We start from the raw sequence: 25,802 nt of genomic DNA on the forward strand, positions 1-25,802 counted from the left end.
TACAAGATCATCTAGTCCAACCGTCCAAAAAAATAAAACAGAAATAAATAATAAATAAACATAAATAAATGAAAGATAGTAGAACTTTTCTGTTATCCCATTTCTCTTGCATTAAAGAAAATAAAAATCAATGTGCAGAACAATAGCAATTACAAGGAAAGGAGCAATATGAAGGAAATTCCTGGTGTAGTACAGGCATTCATAAATACATGTGTATGGAGCTTAGAGACCAAGTAATCAAAAAGGGTTTTTAATTTCAGGATTGGATGGAACCATTAGATTATCTAGTTTGACCTTTTAGGTGTAATAAATCTTGCCCTTTTACTTCACTGTACTGCGCCCTATGATATTAATGAAGCAATATCATTTTACTAAGAAAAACATCTAGATGGGAAAAAATGAAGGCACTGTCCTCCTTATTTATTACTGTGTTCAGTTATCCATTATAAATATATGCCCAGTTTGGGCTTGTCTGATTTCAACACGTTTTGTGCCAGATGTGTTAAGGATTTCCCCCATACAAGTTTGCTGTTTGTTATGTTAACTGTACTCATCAAATAATTTAATATTCTTCTGTAAAAATCACATTACATTCAGATTTTCAAGTTGTCCATTTGTCACTGAAAGTTCCTGTTGTCACAGTGACATTACTGAGACAAAATGGGAGTTTGTTGGTGCAGTTCTATCTACAAATCAAACTGCTAAGCATTTGTCTTGCTTGTGTGTTTCAATGCTTTTTTTTTTTTTGGAAGAGGACCTGGTTAAAGTAACGTTTTTGAAATCTACTCTTTGTGCTGTCTCATCTCTTCAGCCCAGACCGTTTTCAGTGGGCGTAATCATGCTAAATGAATTTCCTAACAGTCTTTCTGAGACTGAAACTCGAATATTTCCTTAAACTACAGAGCCAGCAGAAATATTCTTATTTAATTTCACAGTTTCATTTGTATGCACTGTTTATTTTAAATGTTACTGCTAGTATTTTAATGCTTTACTACATTTTTGCTAGTACTCTCTTAGTAGCTGTAATACTTACTAAATCTGTTAAGACATTTATATTCTGCAGAATTAATTCATAAAATCACTGGTAATGGTAATACAATAGGATAGCCAGTATTGTAACAATGGTGAAAAGCAAATGTGCTACTTTTTTCTTTCTCTTGCACTTCTTGCCCTTATTGCTAGGGCTACATCAGCTCCAGTATTACAGTGCTTTCCTGTCACTTTGTCAGCGAGAATTCTGAGAACTTCTAAATAATTTTTATTTAAATGTTGACTGATGCAGTGATTAAACAGTTGCTGTTGTGTGAACAGGCGTAGAGTTACACCCAGATCAAAAACAAGTCACTGGCAAGAAGAGGAAATTAAGCTAAGATCTGAGTTTCTGCCAGGGAGGCATTTTTCAAAATTTGGAAAATAATTGCAATTGCAGTAACAATTGAAAGCACTGCAAATAATGGAAAATAAATTCTTACTATACTGGGAACACTAAGAATGTTATATTAAAAAGAAGAAAACCTCCTGACATTAATGCAAAAAGCAAGATTATATACCACAGCATTGATTTAATGTAATTATTACTGCTGTTCAGTGGTTACTTAAATGGTTAGCTGAAGGTTAAATAAGAATAGTAGTAAAGAAAGAAGGTTAAGAGGCAGAGGAAGAGACAGAAAGATAGAGTGGAATTATCATTAGTGTGAAGCAATTATTTTTTCTCTGTGAGACTTTACGAGATGTCCCATCATCATCCATAATTATCTCCTGTTACCTCAGTTGCTGTTTCCCTCTTCTAGCAGCCAGACAGTTCGGCATCTACACTGCAGAATCCAATTTATTTTTATGTTGTATTCTTTGTTCAAGGAAAAACAAAATGCTTTTCAAATAGAGGCAGTGTTGCCTTTAAAAAAATAAAAATAAAAAATTCAATTACTATTTTCCCTGGTGAATTTTACCAGGTGCAAGCATTTTTCATATAATGGTAGCATAAGATGTGCAACATCTAGACGTTTTTGACTTTCCAAATTGATACTGCTGTGTTGTAGTGAGAAAGTCAATATCAACAAGTCACAGATGGATTTAGTCTAATGGGAGATTTTAATAAGAATGTCTAAACCAAACATTTCTTTACCGGATGTTTCAGTGTGTTCTGATGGGTATTTTAGTCCATATTAATTCTTAACACTGCTACAGTTTGAGATTTTCTTTGGCTTCCTCTAGGGAATCTGCAAATGCTAAGACTTTTAAGATTACAGACTCTCAAGATACAGAATATTTGAGTCATGAATTGTGGGGCATGTGCTGTTTATTCTACTAATAAATTAGTCATTTTATACAAGAAAATTCAGAATTGACCATGGTGCAGATTTTCTGCTTGCCACAGATTATGTGTAACTCAAATCCTGTATGGCCTGTTCCAACAGGATTGAGGAAAATTGAAGAGAAATTTTGTAACCATGGATAAATGACTGCAGTTGAAATAAGTATTTCAGCTGAAATGGGATGAACATTTCAAGATGAGCACAAGTTCATGCAGTATCCCTGAAATAGGGAAGATTTCCTACAGATAGGGTCATGAAAGGCAGGACGGAATCATTTGTGCACCAACTTTAGTTGCAAAGGTTAAAAACAAGATGGTTGATGCCTGCTTAAGAATCCAGAACAGTAATTTTTTCTTAGAACTTTGTCTTAGAAGCCCTGCTGAGAAAAAATGATGGAGGAAATCGTGTTTATTTCTGCTTTACATGCCGTATTATTTTTAATCTACTTTGAGAAAATAGCATCTGCCTATGATTTAGGATTTACTAATATAGAACATGATTTCTACTGTTCTTGATCTTTTGAAATGTTTTGCTTTAAACATTACCTTAATGGACATCTCATCACATTTAAAACATCAGTGGAGGAAAACAGAGCTACTTCTCCTGTCAGAAGACTTCCAAAATATATGAACTCTTCCAAAAAGTTTGGTTGGATATAGGCACTTCTATTCCATAGTGATAGGATTGTTCCCAAAAGGTTCCCTGAGGAGCTACTAAGAACAAATTCTATCTAGTGTTTTCTGAGACTAAGAAGTGATTTCAGCCACTGAATTAGGGCTGTAAGTGTATGGGAAGAACTCCAAAGCTTCCATATGCTCCATATTTCCTTGGCTGTAAACTGTACAGCTGAGGGTATATTCTTCTGCAAATTTCTGTTGCGTAAGAGAACACGATACCTAAAATTCAAGAAGAAAATACATTCTGATGTGTTTATTTTAACAGTAAATATAATGGTTAGTTAAAAAGCAAACATTTTCTTTTTTAAAGTGATAGTTTAAGCTAAGCTATGACAGGCATTACAAAGGAACAAGCCTGGGGACTCCTTATCCAGATGGTTGTGCTAAATGATACAAATAATCATGTTAACTTACTGACTAAGACATTACTTACAAAGAATGATGTAATGATTAAAGATGGTGTACTTTCTGATGTTTTGTTGTTGTTTTTATTCCAAATTCAATGCCCTTTAATACAGTTTACTTTGAATGTTCAATACTGTGGCTTTTATGGGTGGGGATGAATGAAGAGGAAGTTCTTATTTGATTTTTATTTTATTTGGCTTTGTATTTGATGGATTCCATCTGAAACACTCTTTTTCCATAACAAGAATAGTATGGCTAGTTATGGTGCTTTGGAAAATTCATATTTTTAAACTGAATGGCAATTAGCATCTTCTTGTTTTAGGATTTCTGTAATATTTCTTTTCTTTTACCTTTGTATATTGCCTTGTAGCTATTATCCTCGCTGTTTACTATTGCAGTTGATGTCTTACTTAGGTCTTTTCTGCCTTGCAACTCAAACATCAGGTGTTTGTGATTTCTGTAGGTCACCTCAATGTTACATTCATACTGCATTCTTTCAGGCAATCTGTGCTTTGAACAGAAGCAGCAATTTGTAGTTTCCTTCTGTACCTTTAGTTTCATTTCTTTCATTTTATATTCCTTTATTGGGCTTCCCAGGCAGCTTTTCATGTCTTAAAGTTTTTTTGGAGGATCAGCACTTCATTTTTTATAATCACGTTGTGAACTGTAGAGGGACCAGGATTACCATACAACTAAAGAAACATGGTATTTCTCTTTGCCAATGGCATAAATGTAAATAGGTCTAGTGGTGACTTGAAGAAAAGCAGTATACCAAAAGAAAACGTTTCTTGAATCAGAGGAGCAATTCAAATAAGAAGTTTTGGAGAGCAAACAGTAGTTTAAGCAGCATAAACTTCTGTCTGTGGCCTTTCTGCACAGAGTCTGTAATCCAAGAACTAGTGGACTATTGGTTCTGCCCTGCCCAACTATTCTACTCACTGTCTGCCAACTTCTATAGTTCTCCATCCTTTGACCAACGTAGGTAAATATTGTGGTAGATGGATGTGTATCTGTGATGTGGAGATATTAAACTGAACTACCAGCAGAATACTTCTCAGTATGTAGGATTAGCACTAGGTAACCATTTAACAGATGGGATTAGCACTGTTCTAATCATTTCTCTGAATGATGATGTGTATGTCTGGTTTGCTCTGATGGCTGGTCAGGGTCAGGATGAATAGCCATGTTATTTGCTTTTTCACCCTGTGTGCATGGCATACGTGGCCATTAATTACCCCCAAAACATTATGTGCTAGGAGCTGAGAGTGCAGATAATTGTTTTCCAAATCAACAGAAAAAGCTAAAAGAAAAGATACTGCTCTCAAACTAGTCTATTTATTATTCTATTAAAGGTAACAAGTATGTTAATTTCCAGTGAACTCTAATGGAAACCCTTTTCAAATATCTGATATGATATTTCCACTAAGAATTACCATTACCTTGGTACATTATCAAGGCAAAATGAACCCATCATTCCTTAGAGGAATTTACATAAAAATGAAGCTATTCCACCCCCATGTTGTAAGTAATACAGTAATCTACTCTTTATACTCCCTTGGCTTTTTAAGCCTTTTCAGGAGTGTTGTACAATACAATACACTTGATTTAAATAAACTGGTTCTTGATAAAAACAAGGAGTCTAGTGGAGCATTTCTGTAATTGTATGAGGTCAGAATAACAGGCAGAATATTCTGCACAGGAAAACTGACATAATTCCATTTATTTCAGCACAGATTTATGAATTAATACCAAAATTCAGCAGCTGTAGATGTAAGTCTCAGCAGGCCCAGATGTGAATACTGGACATGTTGGTGTTAATAGCTTCATTTAGCTTTTAATAGATAAGAAACAATGAAATCTTGATCCTTCCCAAGCAGGAACAGAGGATTTCAGCCACAATAAACTACTTCCATCCAGGAGAGGTGCAAAATTTTTAATACGCATTTAATATACTTTCTTTCTGACCCTAAACAGTGACAAAAAGTGACAAAGCAATTCAAGAGAGAAGCAAAACAGAAAGAAGTAGTAGTTAATTACAATTATGATTATAAATGCATTAACTTGCTGAATATTGTAATGAACCAAAGCAGGAATTTAATTTTAATGCTTTTCAACTGAGAAAAATGCCACAAAAAATGCCACCTCTGGAAAAAAAATAAATAAATAAAACTGTCAAATCAGAGTTTTCAGATCAATAAAAAATGTCACCTTTTAAACCTTGATGTCATTTGCTCGCTTTTAGATAAGTGAATAAAAGTGACAGAATACCAACATATGGTATAGCTGAACTCTGTGAAGAATCACTATCACTAATAGTTAGTCAGTAGGAAACGTCAGTGGAGAAAGATGTAATTCAGTTACAAATCTGCCTGGAGAAGGAGTTCCCTAGAGTTTTATTACTGGTGGGGAGCATCTGTAGTGCTCCCCACAAATCTGCCTGTGTGTGCAGATGATGGAATCAGGGAAAGACATTGCAAAATGCAGATGGAAAAGGTCAATATATTTCAAAATATTATTTTTTTAATGCGTCTGTGTGTGTGTATATATATGTGTTTTATTATATATTTTTATATATTTATTTCTATATTACATGTATATATTTATATATAACTTTGGCACCCTCCCTGTGCATTGTTCTTTAGAGCAGCATCTGCACTGAGGGTAGGAGATAGTTGATAGGCACAGTGTCCTGGAGGAGAGGTGCTCCTGAGCTGCAGCTGCTGCTCACCAGGGTAGGTGCTGAATTGACAGACATAGACCAAATGTGACTGCACTGTGCAAAGCTGTAATTTAGATACAGCTCTCTATAGTAATGACATCTTGGGGTTGGCAATGAAAGAATATTGTCCTGATAGTTTCACTCCCTACATCCAGATTTGGATCTAATAGCAACAGAAGCTTTGCTGTGGAATAAGTGAGCTGTTAAAATCACAAATTAATTCATGTGTAAAAGTGCCCTTTCCTAAGGCACTTTGTTTGATGACAATGATAATACAACTTTGTTTTATGGTGATAATACTTTGCATTTCCTTGGCATCTTTCATCTCAGGATTTCAAAGCGCTTCACGAACGTAATGAATCATGCCTCACAACACCCTTGTGCAGGAGATGAATGACAAGTCTTATTATAATTGCTTTGTTATGGAGACAGATTTTTAGCATTTGTATTTGATGGAATTATGGTATTTTGCTTGTTGAGAAGGCAGTAAGTTTTTAGTATATTGGCAAGCCCATTGATTCTTTAGATAGTGTGTCCTTTTAATTTAGATTACAAGGTATTCTTTCTTTTTTGTGATATGGATCATCATTGAGTAATATGGTTAAGAAAGTGATTAGATTTGCTCCTCGTTCTTTCCACTTGCCATTGCTTAGTATTTCACAATATTTCCAAAAAATGCATTGGACATCTCCTTGTCTTGGACACAAGTCCTTCACCTTTAGAAAGAAGCCATGTATAACTCTTCTACACACTAAAATTAGGTTCTTAGGCTTTTTTTGGTTGTTGATGTTTGTTGTGGTTGCTTTGTTTTGTTGGTTTTTTTTTCATATCACCAGATATGCTTCTATTTATTTATTTTTTTGTTTGAGCTAATAGCCCCAAACAGCCATCAGCCTACTGAAAGTCTTTCCTCTGTTTTGCATAACTATTTCTTTAATTGAACCTGTATTTTTGACACATAGATCAAATCTATTTGTTTTTTTCTGACTGCCTTATGAAGACTAGAAAACAGTAAATTACTTTTGTTTTTCTTTACGTGATCTATGTCATGTAATGATGAGTAACATCATACATTTTTCTGCTTACTTTTAACTATTTCAATAATTTTATAGTTAATTAAAAAAACAAAAAACAAAAAACAAGCATTTATCTAACTTTCTGTCTTCATCATTTAGATACATAGGTTTTCAAATACGTGCCTTCAAGGACTTTGATTACAGTACAATATTTTGATGACCAGTGAGGCTTAGCTGTTATTCTACCCAGAAAATTGATAATGGTGTGATAACATTGTTATTTTTAACATCATGCTGCTATTAATAGAGCTCCACTTAACCATCTCCATCAATCATCACATGTCATGTAACCGCACCATGAATAGATTGAAATATGTGCTCAGACTTCATTTGTGTCATTATAAAAGTTTGTTTTTACACATTTAAACTGCTGTCTTTTCAAGTGTCATTGGCTTTTACATATCTAATATGTATGAAGATGGATAAAAATATGTTTGTTTGTTTTCTGGAATATGTAAATAATAAAAAGATATTTACTCTGGATATATTGTCATGAGAACCCATCCATAAATTCCCGAAGAACAAACTCATGAGAATATTATGAAACCAGTGAACTTCATAATTTGAAAATTCAGTGGAATATTTCTGAGCACATCGTTATCTCACTAATTGATGAAAGCACTCTTAGGTGTTCTCATAAAACTTCTTTAAACTGAGTAGTAAAGTAGTAAACAAATTTTTTCACCCTGTAGGCTGAATGAAGCAGTTTAAACATTTAGCTTTTCTTGTTGAAATGAAACTCGCAAATTATTTTTACAAGAGAACTAAGTGCTGTATTCTGCTCAGAGGGCATTTCAGCTAGATTTTAACCATTTAGATTTGAAAGAAAAAAAAAAAAGATTTCGTTTTGTTCTTCAGTTAGAAATAACATTTTCACACATCTTGTGTAAAATACATGAAAGCAATGTATTGTCTTACCTAAAATGCTTTTCTTCCCCACTTCCTCTCATTCAAGGCCACACACTGGATTTATTGGCAGTTTACCTATGGTTTTGTTGTTCATACTTTAATTTAGTATTCTGACTAATAAAAAAATTAAACTTCAAGGGAATTTATTACAGAAATAAACATTCTAAACCATAGATAATTAAAACAGGTGGACAAAAAAGGACATGTGAATTAATGGCAAATCAGACAAAGCACTAACTATTTTGTGCTGAAAAGAAATATTCTTTCTGTTGGTTGTTTAGTTGGATTTTTACAAATGCTGAAGTGCCAAGAGCTCTGAAAGGTGACTCTTCAAATAGCAAAGATTGAGAGTCAAGAATGCTATTTTATTTTGGACAGTGAGGTGAAATGCATGTAGACTATATAACTTCAAGCTACACAGTCTAAGAATATTATACTGCAAAAATAATTTGTATTTAGTAGACTATTCAGAAGTGTCGTGTGGAATGTTTCCATACATGGTGTGTGTGTGTGTATATATATATATTTTAATAATGAATAAAAACTAAAAGTATTTTATTTCCTAGTGACAACTTTCTTTCTGGAGAATGAAGTTATGTTGACATTTGAATACTTCGTGATCTTTTAAGCAGGTTCTGCAGCCTCAGTGCCTGATTTCAGGATGCAATTTCTCTAGGCAATAGAAAATAAGCTATTTTACCCAGTGTGTGCATTTTATTTCAGAAAAGCTGTTACATAATTGTATGAAATATGAATTACAGCATTGTTGCTTCATATTGTCCAGGTACTGAAAAATCACTTCTCAATTACAGATGTTTTCTTTAATACTTTTTTTTCTCATACAAATTTAAGGGTAATAGAATTTGGAGATATCTTCATATTACACCATTGTGTATTGCTGCACACTTAATGTAGAATGTATATATGTAGTTTAGATTATTTAAAACTGTTTTCTTGGTATCTTTAAAATCTTAACATTTCAGTTAGTGCAGTACATTCCTGAAGAGGATGATTTACAGTGCTTGATTTTCAAGGTTAAAGATACAAAAAATGTGTTTCTCTACTCTATGTGGATTTTATTCAATACTTCTATACGTGTAACCATCATAATTGTACTCAGAAAGCATATGTTTATTTGCCCAACTTCATGATTATTCATTTTGCACATGCATGCATAGGCATATTGAATGGACACAATACTAAAAATTGCATGTGTGGTTTGGGAATGTGGCATTAACCTCTTATCAAAATCTGTTATCTACAGATCAGCACCAGAACAGAATTCACAGTCTGTTAATCAATTCTTTGGGATTCTCATTTATTGAGTAAAATTTATCAGATGAGCTTTTGACTTTCAGAGCAGAAGATGGATATTGTGTCTTCTTATGCCAGATGAGAAATTAATTTGGGTGAAATGAAAATCATCCTCTGCCTCAAGAATTACAGGTTAGATTGTTGCACTCATCTCACTGATGCTCTGAAAGTATACTGCAAATGGCAACATGAGCACAGGCGTGTATGAAAAAATAAATTTTCCATTAAATTCTATAGGAATGTGATTTAATGAATTAATGAAAGAAAGCAGGATGAAGCATTTTTTTAATGTCATTTGAATTAATATTCAGATGTGAAAGTGCTGAATTCAGTCTAGGGTTCAGCAAGAAGCAAAATAACTCAGATCCGTCTTCTGAGCTGATTTCAATCTTGTGAACAAGAGTTAGGTATCTGACACTTTCAAGGATGTGAGCATTGATATTGAAATACATATACCTATGCTTTAAACCTGTTTTACTGAATGAGTAGCTAAAAGAATAATGGAAACCTCTCCAATAACTGTAATGGAATGAATCCAGCTACACAGACATACTCTCACAGATACCCACAGAGTTCCCTTCCACTTGCTTGCAGACGTGCACATTCCGTTACGTTCTTCCATGGTACTCAGTTTCTCTGCCAACTTTCAGGTCCTTAAAACAGGTTCTTTTGGCAGCTGCAAATGCTCTTATCAGCAACTGCATTTGAAATTTATCCAGCTCTCAGACAGTTGTAAAATCTTGCAAATTGAAAATCCTTGGATCTCCTGGGATATCGCTGTTTAAGATCATGTCTAATCTCCTTTTAATATCCCCTCAGCAGTTTGATCCTGATCTCATGGTGATGTAAATTCAACTGTCTTGAAGCCGATGTAAAGCCTAAGAAAACCAATGTTGTTATTTTGGAATTATAGCACAAGAACGAAATTTGGAATAGCGATATTTTCTCTCATGGACATTGACAGTAGAAAAAGTATGAAATGCATAGTCTTACTTCTTCATCTTTATTAGCCAAAATTTTGTTTGATTTATTTGAGCTTGGTATGAAGAATAATTATATTAATAATTAATCAGTTATATTCTCTAGCTTCTTCATCTGTTTGCAATTCTTTATTTTGCAGTTCTCCTATAGATAACTTTAACAGTTAACTTTGTTAACTTTTCAACAAAGCAGGTACATAAATTGTAAAGGAATAGTATTTAATTATATGAATGAAAAAAATCTTCCTTTTTTTTTTATGTATGTTTAGGAAAGTCAACCATTTTGGCATATTTGCAGCCATCACTGCTTCAATTTTGTTCTTAAAATTAAAAGGCTATTGTGGTCCATGGATCCAATCTCTATCAAAATATGTGAACACTTGTATCTCTTGGGGAAATACGGATATTATTTATCAACACCGTTTTTGGTTTACTAAAAATAATGCCAAGCTTCACTGTCAAGCTCAATAAATAAATAAATAAATGCCTGGACAGATAACATATGCCATGCTCTTTATGTATGGCGCCATAAAAATCAAGCTGTGTAGCCAGGACTCCATTCACAGAAGAACAGGTAAACTCCACTGGGAAGGTGAATATTAAAATCCGAGGAATCTAACTGACTCGTTTTACTTTCTTGTATGTATTTTCTTTCAATTTTATACCAATCTTGGTCCAACTGAGTGCCATATGTTGGAAAACATGGTGAGCAGCAATGGGAGATAACACTGACTTCTGTCGGAAATGCTACAGAAGGCATCCACTTTCCAAGAAGATGCTTAGAAAAGACAAGGAGAGTCAGTATAATAGCTGCATGTCTAAAAGCAGAAAACAGCTACAGAGAACCTTGAGCAGGTTACTACACTGGAGAGGCTTCCAAGTACTGCTTTCCATGGAAATGAGTTCATCTAGATGCTAAACAGTTTAGTGAGGGCTACTTGCGCATTCTTAGACCACAGCAGCGGAAAATGGAGAAAGATGAGACTTTCTCTGTGTATGTATCATGGAAATGAAATCATTTTCCATGGATTAAGGGCTCTGCAGATCCAGAACATCTGTAATTTTCTCTGATACTTCTAGGAATGAGCCCCTGAGTTGTGTTAAATTGTATGAAATGCTTATGTGAAGCATTTCTTTGTGTTCTATAATCTGAACTCAGGCTGAAGAGGCCTAGTCCATGTGGAAATTTGTATTAGTTTCATTATTAATTATGCAGTTTTTCTTCCTTTGTTGATTACATGTATTGAATTTTCAGATGGACTATGTTTTACTTCTAGTTATATTTGACAGTGTGGCAGCATAGTTTGAGCATGTTTTCCACAGCGTGTTAACAACCACAATATTTCACTGGGAAAACCCTGACATTGTTTGATGTTTTAAGCATCTGTGTTAATCTACCTTCTGATTTTGAAAAATGGAAGGTAAACAGTAAGGCATCTCAGATATTGAATCAACAGAAGATTTGTGTTATTTTTTTCCCTTAAAAAATAGAAAAAAAACATCACCAAACATACAAAACAAATAAAACAAAAAGATCAAATGACCAATTGACTAACATGTATTATAAAAAGTTGTATTTCCTTATACAATATATCTGGGATAGAAGTCTTATATTTTAAACATGGAAACACCAAAAATTAAATAATAATATTAAGTTGCATAACAATTGTTTACACTTCCATGACCACTGCAGTGATCTCATCCCTGTAAAAGGTTTTTGCAGTGACTGTTAGACCATGTGGATGCACACTGGATCTGTGTGATGAGTTGAAAGGAGTGCAGTTGTAGATGAGCTAACACAAATCTTCTCATCAGTGTGTGCTGGTTGCTCAGTGCATAAAAACAGCTTGTTCAGCCCTATCCCATGTGTGGATGCTGCATAGCTGCTGGGCCTGATCCAGAGCTTGCTGAGGTCAAGGCAAAGCCTTCCATGACTTCTGTAGTTATTGGACGTGCCCTGTCAAGAGCTCCCTTCTCGTGTTCCTCCAGATTTTTAACCTGAATGTTTGTACTGATTTCTAACAGATGTCTAAAGGAGACATTTTTTTCTTAGAAGTTTGTTAGTTAAGCTATCTAGACATCAATTAAAGATAAGTGTATGTCTGAGATTCCTGAAGAAAAACCTATTATTTTCAAATATGGCTTTTATCACCTCTTAGTATGTAATTTATAATCTTTGGCCTACTTGTATATGAAACAAAGAATGCTGTGCATTTTTTTTTTAATTTTTTTTTTTATGTTATCAGGAAACTTAGAAAAAAGTATTACCAGGCTCTTCAAATAGTTACCTGAATTCAAGTAATATGATACTTACTATGCATAGGATTTTCAAAAAAATTATGCTCTTGTACTTAGCAATCAATGAAATTCTAAACCACACTGCAGGTTTATAGTAAAACAGTGACATTTCATTTTTCAACAAGTTTAATAACTGAGATTGTTTTCCTGTTTTGTGATTGATTATTACATGAATCATCTAATGTTTTTAGTTATGACTCATCTGACAAACTGTAAAGTCTAGTTATATTTTTATCTTCTGATAAAAGCAATATTAAAAAATTATAATCTTGTGGACTTTAAATAGGCAAGCAAATCTATATTTCTTTTTATAACGTTTTTATTCACTTCAGCTCATTTGAGAGAAATGACAGTATTTTACAGTAGCAGATAGATGTTAATGCAGTGATAGCATATCACTTGGTTCAGTGTTGTATATGGCATAAACTAGAATTTATGGCTAGAGGTTTAACATTTTGTCATTATTTCGCTAGTCTATATACAACAGCTCAATTTATAATTGTTTACTGAACTCTTGCAGTTGTGATAGTGATTGATCTCCTGGATCTGTGCTACATGGCCATTCATATACTAGTGTAAAAATGCCTTTGATTATGGCCTTGTATGGATAGATAAGTAGCTACTGACTCATAGTACCTGGAAGAGCATGGGGATATACACAAAAATCACAAATAAAAATCTGAAATACGTGAGGCACATGCTGGGCAAGATTGACTATCTCAAGCTGCGGGCATTAAATGAAGAAAGATCTTTGTGCTAGATAAGCATGACTGCCTGGTGTTTGTCAGTACGGAAGGGTTAGCAGCTGAGATTACAGGGACATCATTCTCTCTTAAATCTTCTTGGACACAGTTTGGACTATTTGCAAACTGATGTTGGATATATCCAATATACATGAAAAAGTATTCATAGCAGAGCAGAAATGCATTCTAACAAATGTGTATTGTTTGGACAGAACGCAGGAAAGTGGAAAAAATTATGAAGACTGTATTTTTTTCATATGTTTTGAAATAACCATAATTATTGATCATTCTTTGCAAAACAAGTGATTTTCAGAAATGGAACTAAAAGACTGAATTACAACCAATTATTTAACCATGTTATATTTTACTATCAAGTGATGTGTGTTGAAGCTGTGCATGAAGATGTACTGATGTCTTTTTTCCAACTTATTTTCTAATAAAATAAATTATATAAGCTATCTTCTCCTTTCAAACCAGAAGCTGAATAATTTATTTGAAGTCCTCATCCTTCTTGGCAGCCCATTCAGACAATGCCATATGCACGTGTGTATACATGCACACGTATATAAAAATGCATTTCTTTTTTTAGTTGTTTTAGTTGTCAGAAATAAATGATTCTTTAGTTAGTGTCAGAAATAAATGATTCTGAAGTTCCTAACTAAATAATACCTTGCTTAAGTGAGAAATCTAGTTTTCTTATCTGTATTTCTAAAAACCCATTAGTAAAAGCCATTGATACATCACAGTGTTTATGAAGTTTGTCCGACTTACCATTCAAGCCATTTTCCCCCCTCTGAGTACTTCTATGCTATAATTTTTAGGTGCTAGGTTGTAACTGTAAATATGCTATAGTTTGAATCTACTTTTGTCAGCAAACTCTTTGTAGTAGTTCTAAATTTAATGCCTTTATTAATACTATTCTTTGATAATGTTTTTCAGTGCTGTACAAACAGCTCATCTGGAGCTTGATCCTAGATTGAACCTGTTCTGTAACCCAAGGAAACTGAAAGGCTGTCTTGGATGCCCTTGGAAATTTCCTGAGCTTGACACATCCCTTCATATCACAACAGGTAAGTAGTCCAGTCCTGCCTAGTCTTATATCCATTGCAGCAGAGCTGAAGAAGTGGGACAATGGCCAGTGGGACAATGGATGCTGTGGCAGTTTCTAAAACTCAGTAAAATAGTCCTAAAATTTGCTCAGGGCTGTATCAGGGTAAGATGGTCTCAAAGTTCAGAGAATGATAGAAATGTCTAATTGTGTATGCTCGGTACCTGCCAAAATACTTCTTTAGATTTTGTAAAACAAGGGAGTTCCCCTCATCAAAGCCTTAATAAAGTCAGACCTATCTATAAAAGATTTCTGAAAACTTGAGAAAAATAGACTTTTCTTCTACTGCTGTTTGAACAAATTTGGATTCAGTTTTGCTGTCTTTGATGGATAGGCACGTTCTTATCCTGTGGCCCATGTCTGGCCACTTGAGTTTGACTGAAAATGAGGAATTTTATCTTCATTATAAAGATGAGTTAAAATATGGAATGCCATCAGACCAGACTCCATCAGCAGTTTAAAGGGAAGGGCTTTTTTTTTTTTTGCTCTGGTATAGGAATGAGGCCTTTTCTTGCAGTAGACAGATAAAGGAGGTAACCAAACTCCAAATCTGGATATCTCCTTGATATGCCATCAATCCTGGTTGTGAGTGCTGTCCTGGGTACCACTTAGAATAGGTGATTCAAGCTGATGATTTCTCTGTGCAGCTGGTGCATTGAAAGGAAGGTCCATGTGCACATCTGGAATGAAAACAAAACCAAACTGTGAAGCACCCATTTGTAATTCCATAGTTCCCTGGTTCTTCCTATTTCAGAATTCCCTTTTCTTTTCAGGTTTCAGTGCTTCAAGGAATATGCTGGTATATTGTTAACTTTGTGGAGATAGCTTCTGTATCTGTTGTTTTGCACTCTTTTTTTTTTTTTTTTTTTGGTATTTTTGCCTTTCTTTTAACCTTTCCCAAGGATATCAGAACATAACAACACTTTGTTGTTATAACAACAATATTCTTATATTTCCACAAGGAAGACTTTTTTATTAAAAAAACAACAACAAACAAAACAACAAAAAACCCACACCAAAAAAACCCAACAACACAGCTTTAGATAATGGTTGTTTTGAACTATACATTCTACAAGATGCACACTTTTGTAAGTTACATTCATCTTCCATACTTGTGTTCTCAATGTGCTAGTACCGTGGCTTTCATTAGTTCTTACATTCTTTTAGGGTCATTAGTAAGAATTTTTTTCCTCTCTCCTTCTTTCCTGCTTTGTGCATTTTCACATAGGAAGCAAATTTTGCTTTGTTTCTGAATTTGAAGGACATTAGGAACAAACACGCTGTTTAGTCTATGGAATATCTTTTACTATGACTCTCTTCTATACTTCTTTTTCACTGTCTCTCTTCTTCCTGAACTCCCAGCTCCTGCTGCTAGCAATATGCCCTTTAAAATCTCAAATACTTTCCAAGCGAGAAGAAAAGTGAAGGAAATTACAGGTCTTTTAAAGGTAGCTGAAGTCATATGGGAAAACAGCTTGTAGGGCCTGGAAAAAGAGGATCAAAACACAGAAAGAAAGACGAGTCTTTCACATTTATTGTGTTGGTGTGCCTAAGGTATTCAGTAAATGAGATGCTGATGAAATCTTTTGAACTGTGGAAGGCTTATTGGACTTCCATTTCTGAAGTTCACAGTTCAAGGTTTTCCATACAAATTTTAATACAAACGCCCAGCTTAAACTTATGATACACCTGCTTATGTGTATTTCATGAACTCAGTTTCAGTGTTTCCGAGAACAATGATTCAATTAGCAGAAGTGCATGTACCCATTCAGATACTTGGGAAGCAAACCAGCTAGCTTATTTTGAAATGATAAATGAGTTAACTTACCAAGCAATGAGCAGAATTTTAACTTCAGATTCTGTAAGCCCACAGTAGGTAAAGAAATCTTTTTTTTTAGGTTTCGCAGATTTGTTATCACAGATGTTCTTAACCTAAATATATGGATATCCAAAAATAGATACTGTTTAAAATATGTATAAACTTCCTTTATTTATGTCTAACACTGATTGCATTTTGCCACCAGGTTTCCAGCAGCTGTAAGTGGTAACTGCAGACCTTCCTGTACACCCCTGCTGCTCTGCCATGACTTCCATGGCAGCAGCATAGCTGAAGCCTGCTTTATGTTTCACATGTGACATTTTGTAAAGACAGGTGGTGATTGTATTTGGAAGGATTTCCCATTTTAAGCTGGGTTTATTCTGATACTGTCCACATAGAATTTACATTGGCTGCAACATGACCTTCATAAAGGTAGTATCTAGCCTAAGGCTTTATAGGTGAAAAGTCACCAGGAGAAATAGTCTGCAAACACAGAACTTTGCAATAGTTTATCCTAGTTTCCTCGCCTTTATGTGTGGTAGGAATGACAAGGCACAACTTGGTCAGTCACTGAAGTTCTTCGTCTATCATGCTGTGAGTGCACAGATGAGCACTGAGCTGCTAGAACTTCAGCTGTGTAGTTCTGTGAATGTTCCTGCTTACCTTCCTGCATATTTCTCTTTATGCGAACCACTGTCATGTCTTGTGCAAGGACTCTGCAGTTGTTTTCCTGAAATTATGGCAGGATTGTTGCCTGAATATAATCTATAGTAAAGGGAATATGACAAATGTCCTCCTCTATCAGCACCACATATTTGGTTTTGGTTTGACCACTTCTTTTTTTTTCCATATATAACATAAAAAGCAGGACTCATCTAACTTTAGATGGTTGTAGGTTTCCAGCATGAGCTGGTGATTGAGAACTTTCTGTGTATAGAGAGTGGTATCTCCAGCTAGTGGCCCAATCTGGATAGAGGGACTTCTTTTTACTGACATTACGTACAATTCTAATTATTAATGTAGTCAGAAATGAAACTCAGCAGAGTGGTGCAAATACACAGATTTCAGTAGGAATTCTGTGTTAATTGTGCAGATAGGACACTCCATCCATAGGTCCAAGAAGAAGATGGACAAATAAAGGAAAAATAATATTTGATCTGGTTAGCTTAACTGTGAGATTTTACTGTAGAAAGAAGAGAGGAAACTCGAGGCACTCACCAGATCAGATGTTACTGCCCTCATTTGTTAACATGCCTCCTCAAATGGAATTAATGAAACCTTCCATTATAGATCAATACGCTCTTTGACTAGAGAATATTATGGGTACCTATTGTATATGCTTAATTAGATTGAAATTGCTTTCACATTTCCTTTATATCCAAAAAAACCCTGATCTCAGCAGTTTGAAAAAGAGAATTACAAAAGTCATCCCCTCCGCTGTGCTGCTGAAGCCAGGAGAAGGAAAAAGGGAAAATTCTTCAACCAACTGCCCAGCCCTGGGCTTCAGTGAAGTGGTGATTCTGGCAGCCCAAGCAACAGAGCTGTGTTAAGTAGAGCTGCTGCATTGTGCCCATAAAGAAAACAAATGATAATTCTCATATTATTGTCACAGGAGACTGATGACACACTAAAGTCAATAGGTTTGGGCTGAGATTGTATGAAACTATTTTGAGATGTTGCCCTTCCTCTCATGTTTTCTCTCCAAAACCAATTTCTTGACAAAACTGTTCTAAATTAATGTGCATCACCTTTTTTCCTCAACTACTTCTCCTCAAAAACTTTCTCAAATGCTATTCTTTTCATGCTTTATTTCTTGATAGCAATTTATTACTCTTCACATTTCCTATCAAAAACCACTTCTTCCCTTGAGCTAGTTCTCTTACCACCACAGCCTTTTTCCTATCCAAATAAAGCCTTTAGTACTTCAGTACCAGTTAATTAGCTGTCTGGTTACCTCACCCTCCCAGCTCAGCCCAGGGTATTTCTGGTGTTTCCAGTGCCAGCCCCAAGCTCTGAGCACTCTACAGCAGCTGCTGTCCCTGTGGCTGGTGGGCACCATGCTCAGCGCCTGGATTTCTGGGCACCCCAGGCTGCCTCATGATGCAGGCAGGCCCTGCTTCCTCTGTGGATGAACTGGGAAGTCTCAGCATCTCTCTGAAGCAAATGGTAGCTTTAATTCTCAATCCCCAGCCCTGCAGACAGGAGGAAGCTGTTGCTCCTTCCCCAGGGCTGACACCAGGCCCAGGGCTTGCTGCTTGCTGGGCTGAGTTCAGTGCCTGCCGGCCTCCCTGGGATGCATTGTTTATCAGCTTCCCTCCTTCCAAATTCTTTGTTTGTACAGTGGGAGCTTTTTGTGCCAGTTTTTCTTCTTTGCCTGGAGTTATTGGCAGAGCTAATTAACCACAGCATATAAAAGCCTTGTTCTTCAGGGCTGAGCGGTGCGATCGCGGAGCAGTGCTGCCTGGTGGCGTGGGGGATGAGCGGGCGGGTGGGCTGCCTGAGGACAGGCAGATTCTTTTCACAAAGGTGCACCTAACCATTTCCAGACTGATTCTTGATGGGCTGTGCATCGCATCCCTCCCTCCCTGCTTTGTGTTTGAGCCTCCGAGTGAGAGGACCTTGGGGCTGTAAGGGGGCTGAGCACGTCTCGCAGGCTGGTGTGTGCTTTTGGTGTTGTTAAGGCAGGAGCAGGCTGTGGTGCCGCCGGGTCGGCACAGAGCATCTGCCACAGAGATGCCGAGCAGCTCTGCTCCACCTGGGACCGTGCCCCGAGTTCTACCTTCGTGTAAGAAAGGGAGGGCTCACCCTGAGTCTCGAGGGCTCTGGGCTGCACAGGCTGAGATCTTCCATGTGTAGAAATGCATGGGAAACTTTTATTTTTCCTGGAGAAATGTGTAATTATGTGAGCAAACGTGAGTGCATTCAGCACACCGCGCTCCTGGTGCTCGTCCACCCGAGGTGCTGTCTGTCCGTGTCAAGGTGTGTCCGGGCAGCAAAGCCCCACGGTTTTTTGGCCGTGCCCAAGGCTTTGCGTGGGCTCTGGCCCACCCGCGGAGGCGCTGCCGTGGGGTGTTCCTGCCGTCCGCAGAGGGGTGGTGGCAGGGCAGGGCAGGGACGGGGCACGTCCCGTCGGCGCAGCGGGTTGGGCGGCCCCGTCCCCTCGCGGACGCGCGTGGGTGCCCGCGCGGCCGAGAGCAGCCGGGCAGAGGCGTGCGCGCGCGTGTGGGCTCCGCAGCCCCTCGCCCCCGGCCCCGCTTCTCCCGTCGCGGGCACTCGGGGCGCGGCTCCTGGGCGGGCTCGGGGGTTCGCTTCCCTCTGGGCTGGGGGAAGGGAGAAGGAAACAGAGAAGAAGCAACAGCCTCCAGCTTCTCCCTTCCTCTCATCTCGCTTCGCTCCCCCTTGCTCCCTCTCTCTCCCTCCCTCTCCCCTTTCCTCTCCCCTTTCCCCTCCCTCCTTCTTTCTAATTCCTGCCACTAGCTCGGAGCCTCATTCAGCAGCCGCTGACGGTGGAGTGTAATAGGCTGAAGATGCTGCCGCCTCTGCTCGGCGTCTAGTTGTGAATGGGACTTGCCTCCTCTCCCCCTACTCCGGAGGTGGCCCCGGGAAGCCTCCAGCCCCGCTGGACTCGCAGGTAGGCACTGCCCGGAGCCGCGGGAGCAGCGCGGAGCCGCGCCGGCTTGGCGGAGCGAACGGGTGGCCGCTGGAGCGCTGCTCTCCTGTAGCGCACAGCAGCAGCAGCAGCGCCGAGCGGGAGGATGCGTGCGTGTCCGCGCGTGGCTGCGCAGCAAACTTAGCGGCAGCAGCGCGGGGCCGGGCGGGCAGGTGTATGCGGGGAGCGCGGAGGGGCCCGAGGGTTCCGCAGCCCCGGCGGGGAGAGAGCGAGCAGCGGCCGCCGTTGGGTTCTTGAGTGGCGGTTCCTTTCTTTCTCCTATTTTTTATTTATTTATTAATTTTAATTTTTACTGTTATTCTTGTTTCCACGTCTTGTCCGGGGCAGGGGGGACTGGAAGGGGAAGGGTGAGCGTTTGTCTGTGTTAAAATGTTCCTCCGGATAAGCGGATACTGAAAGCTTCGAACTGCAAATCTTTTACTTGTGCTGTAGCTCCCAGGCATGAAATGGATATGCAGAAATTAGGAGTGCATGAAATGAAGGGATATTCTATCCAGAATGAAAGACTTTGATTTATATCTTTCTCCTTTTATTGTCTTTTTAATTTGCTTGCTCGCTTTGAAATGCATTACTATTCACAAGGTACCAAAATGGTATCTGTCTCTAACATGGGCTGGTGCAGAAAGCATCAGACTCCTGGGTGAGACGTGCGTGAGCACATCCCCAAGAAAGGCAAAATAGATGGGGCTGTGGGTCCCCATAAATACCGTGAAGTTTCAGAATAAAAGTGCTTCCTGTGCAGTCCTTGGGGAGCGCATATAGCAATCTGACATCATGATACAAATGCCTTTACCTCCTATAGAAGCCCCCCCCTTTATTGTCTACTCTTTTAAATATTCATCTGCTGAGAAGAGAACCGGTATATGCAAGGAGATCTTTGTACATTGCTACAAAGGACGGAGTGGCTGTGTAACACAGTATTTACCTACTGAGATATCTGTGACAAAGGAAGCTCTTTAGCAAATGAGGTCACTAATTCAGAAATTGGCCTTTTATAAAAGAGAATGCTCATTTCTCCTTTCGCATTCCAGTGAGTAGTAACTCCCTGGGAAAGACTTTCTTCCTGTTGATTTGTGATGGCGATACAGACTGCAGGCTCTAATAAGAAATTAAATATTTTTAATTCTTTAATGATGAAACTGTTGAGTGAGAAAAGCACTAACAGATTCAGTAGGAGGGAAGCAACTCTCAGATGTTACTGAATGTCTGTCTGCCTCTTTTCTCCTTCCCTTCCTTGCTTCAGTGTTTCCAAAGTCTGTGTGATTTCTCCAGGTAGGGATTTTGCTCTTTTTTTCCACGCTGGCTGCCCTATATCAATAAATGAATTTCCTTTCAATATGGAAGTTCTGCAATAATTAATCTGGCATCTGCCTCAGTTCTGTCCGCTGAGGTTTGAAACACAAATCGATGGCTGTACTCAGTACTTTGGATGATTTTATAAGAAGAGGTATACACAAGTACATGGGAGTGGAATTGCAGATGCTTGCTTATGAACAGCATTTTCATAGCAGAATGTGCAAATCATGTTGTTGGGAGATAGGCAGTGAGAATGAGGAGAAGATGATCTAGTTTTGGGCTTCAGACCTTAACACATATTCTATACGATATGTCTTTGTCTACCATACTACAGAAAACAGAAGTTTCTTACTGTACTTCTAAAGCCCTTCTCCTTCCTTTTGAGGGACAATGGCAGAATAAAAGAACTAGACATTTTTGAAGGCAGTTACCTAAAAGGTACCTTTCTCTTTCAGACTCTTGTTCTTAGGCCCTGGAATGGGATTCTTTCATTTATTTGTTTAATAGTTTATTTATTTATTTCCCTCAGCTTCGCACTAGAGCGTCAGGGTAATTAGCATGATGTTATTTATAGACTTCTCTACATCACCTTCAACTTTGCTAACATTTATGTGTTGTCTGTCCATAAGAAATCACCAAGGACTAGATTACTTCATTACCAGAAAAGCTGCTACGGTAGAGCACATCAAGAGATAAGTCATTGCAATTTATCATCGGTAGTTTCAGAAGGAAATATGCATGGAAATGGGTGACTGAGGGACAGAACAACCAAATTGAATCTTCTTTTGCATAACAATGTGGGGAAACTACAAAGATTAGAACAATTTTTGTGATGTATCTGATAACGCACTTTATAATGTATCACATGATTCCCGCTTCAGCTTCTATACCATTTTAACAACATTTGTCATGTTTGATTTAGTTTGGGTGAAGTTCAGAATTCCAGGAGTTTGAGATTGTAATTTTTCTTTTCTGCAAACGCTGCAGCAGGGCATGCATTAAGTAACAGATTTCCACAGTAATCCCAGAAAGTATTTCCAGCACAGACACCATAGTAATCTGAAGCAACTTCTGACTTAACGCTTGTGTCTGATCCTCCTGGGTGAAAACCTCTTTGGATGACTTTGAATCCATTTTGTGAGCTGGATGTTTTGCAAAATATCTTCAGTGTGTGAGAAGCAGAGGTCTCATCTGGAATCAATTAATTCAGAGCCGTTCAGCAGCATACTTCCTAGACGTTTTACATCTGAGTTTTTCTGTTAGCATTTAAAACTAAAAATCCATACGTAGTTTCCTATGCTGTACCCACTTAAAATGGCACTTTTTTCATGGTCCCTTTGTTGGGTCCAACCCAAAGATTGAGGAAATGGAGGTGGCCACCGGCTTCGGGATAGCGTGGATCTCGGTCTTAAGAGGACTTACTTTGTGATTAAGTGTTGGAGTTTGCGATGCGGAATTTGTTTTTTATTTCCTCTCTCATCAGTTTAGGAACACTGTAGTCATGTAGTTCTAACACTCTTTAATGGTATGCGAGGACAAAACGTAGCTCTGTGTTTGGTTACGAAATACTCATAGCCCGTGAAACTGCCGACTGCTGTAAGGATGCCGAATACCCAAACCCGTTCGTTTTCCTTCCCCGCGCAAGAAAGGACTTTAAAGCCATCTGACCACGGCCGGCGGATGCCGCAGCGACGCGCGGTGCCCGGCGGAGGGGCAGCGCCGGCGGAGCGGGGCCTGGCGGGCACCAGAGGGCGCTGTCGCTCCGCGCTCGCACCGCCGCCGCCGCGCTCCGGGCGCCTGAAAGGCGTTTTGTTACCGCCGGCAGCGGCGGCCCTCCCGGGGGAGCCGGGATTCAATCTCGCTGCGGTTCGGGCTAATGCTCAGGCAGTTTGTCAGGATTAACATCTTTCTAGTCGGTGGATCGCGTTACCTTTGGCGTCGCGTTACCACCTTGGCGCTCACTACAAAGTTTAGGGACGGTGCAAGTTGAGATTGTCAGAGGAGCGCCGCAGCCGCGGTCTGGCTCTGGCACAAAGAGCGGCGGTCCTCTCGGCGCAGCGGTTTGTGAGGGATTTGCTGTCTCGTCCTCCCTTTGTCAAAGACGACGTCAGTTCTTGCTATGCTGAGGGCAGGAGTATAAAGGTAGAAAAGATGATATGGCAAAACCAAAAACATTTCTCAGAAATCTTGTCAGTACTTGGGGTATCCTATAACAACATCTTGGAGAGAAGAAAGACATAGCAGGCTGACTTGGTCTTGTTTTACCTGTGTACATCTAGGTCAGCGGAGCTTAAGGAAAAACAGAGAACAGGAGGTTGCTCAGATCATTTCCCAAAATCCCATAGCACCTTGAAACAGAAAAGATGAAGATGACCAGAAGATGTTACAGCCCATCATTACAAATGCTGACTGAAAACAGCATAGGTAATGGTGTAGATTTGAAGTGATTGCAGAGTTGAAAGGGTTCTCGTTTCCAGCTTCCTGTTCTCACATTCCTCCCTACGCACCCACAGTGGGGTAGGAGCTGGACATGGGCTATATGGGGCTTTGGTTTGACTCAGACCAATCACATTCCTCTTTATAAGAAGGAGAACCTACAAGTAATGGAGTGCAGAATTCTGTAGCATTATATCATATCCATTTGGGCAGGTACAAGCAGAGAACTGAATATGTCTGGTAGAAGTGGTTATGCGTGACTTTGATGCCAAAAATGGGGAACTTGATGTCATAAGAGTTGTACCATTCTCTGTCAAGCACCTGATTTGGGATATTAGTTAAGAATTATCTTATAGTGGCAACTCCTGATGAGAGTGTTAATAACTACTGTGCTGGAAATGAGTACTGCTTTGCTGAGGAGCCTGGTGTTGCGAAGCGCAGCCCAAGAACCATTAGCTGAGCTGAGCATCAAGGCAGGAAGCACTCTTTATGCTGTTAGATGCACTCAAGGTGGTGGAAAAGTTAGAGCTGCCCTTCAGAGTACGCTATGCACGGCTGGGACTGCAGCAGTGCCTCACAAACCAGCAGGAGTTCGGAGACAAGTATGGGGAGCAGCCAGCCTGCTGCTGAGTGTGCCTGGAGGGAGGGAGACATTATGGCTAATTTTGCCTGACAAAGGCATAAGGCCTTCTTCCATAACTGCATGGGTGGTGCAGTGGCTTTCAGACGTCTCAGAACCACTGAGCTCTGCTGGCTCCAAGAGCCATAATTTAGTTCTTCAATTTTAAAGTGCTGGCTTAAGCAAATTCTAAGGGGGCTTTGTGTTTTGTTGTTTTTGTTGTTGTTGTTGGTTTGTGTTTGTGTGTTTTTTTTGTTTTTTTTTTTCCTCCAGAGTTTGGCAATGAGTAAGAGCCCTTTCCCTTCTGAAACAGTGAGGGTTCATCAGAATTCTTAATTGTAATGCAATGGCAGGCAGAGTCGGAGTAGCAGAAATCGATGTAAATGGATTAAAAGAAAAGTACCAAGTAACTGAGTACAAAGGAAGAGCCAGGTTTTTTCATGAGTGATTGGTGAACAAAGCTGTAATAAGCTTCCAAGTAGAATTTACTATTATAATAATGTTCTAATAGTCCATCAACAGATGAACAGTACCCACATTATAGACAAACTGACATAAAATTCAGTCTTACAAAGCAGACAAAACTGAACAGAACTTCAAGACGTGAATGTAAGTGGTAGGAAATACTTCTCTTTAATTTATGTGTATTGGTATAGCCTGACACAATTCTGCTGGACTCCCAGTGATTACTTGGAGACACAGACCCACATACACAAAGATCAGAGTGATGTGCAGAAAGAATTACATTCAATAACCCTTTAAAACACAGGTCACAGAACTTTCATATCTGTGAGCTTGGTGAGCTCACATGGAAACAGCCTGGCTTGGATGGTTGTGCTCAATTTGGTTCTTTGCTTCTAGCTTCTATCCTCACACAAACAAATAAGATAGAAATGCAGCTTATGGCTACACTTGGCAGCTCCTATTCCTTTTCACATGAACTCCATGCTAGCTTGGTAGATGAAAAAGTTCCTTAATGTCAGTCATATTGAAGAGCTGTTTCTTCTGCTCTGCATTTCAGTAGTCTTCATTTTATGCAGAGTTATCATCAGATATTCCATTAGAAAGTTTTACATTTAAGGTTAAACTGATGGCATAGAAACTCTGGTTCAACATAAATTTTATCCCAGTGAGGCTGCTGATATATATTTTAAAATAAAATAAAACTTCAGAAACATATTAATTGGTCTCAGTGGTTAAGTTAAATAGTTAAATACATGCATACATATCATTCTGCCAAGGATAAGTCATTAGTTCAATATAAACCAGAAATGATAGCTCTATTTGAATCAGGAGACTAAACCCTATTTCCATTAATGCTAACTGTTTTATTAATACATGCATGTGTCGGCACTGAGTCATAAATTTAAATGGTCTGTCCCTTCTTGATTTAAAGTAATTATCTCAAAGATCTTGGC

General features: G+C 38.4%; 1 protein-coding gene across 7 annotated transcripts in view; it reads left to right on the top strand.

Moving 5' to 3' along the window:
• The window catches only part of CDH11 (cadherin 11), a 231,687-nt gene that overhangs the window by 133,367 nt on the left and 72,518 nt on the right, over positions 1 to 25,802 (top strand). For 5 of the 7 annotated variants that reach the window (XM_085234815.1, XM_085234819.1, XM_085234818.1 and 2 more), the window contains exon 1: positions 19,841 to 19,994. The gene's annotated coding sequence lies outside the window, so the exon portion shown is untranslated. Of the gene's footprint in view, positions 1 to 14,375; positions 14,507 to 19,470; positions 19,995 to 25,802 lie in introns of those variants that run through there. The other 2 variants (XM_085234816.1, XM_085234814.1) reach the window with 2 other exon arrangements.

Source organism: Meleagris gallopavo, chromosome 13, assembly GCF_905368555.1.
Source record: "Meleagris gallopavo chromosome 13, MGAL_WU_HG_1.1, whole genome shotgun sequence".
Lineage (NCBI taxonomy): Eukaryota > Metazoa > Chordata > Aves > Galliformes > Phasianidae > Meleagris > Meleagris gallopavo.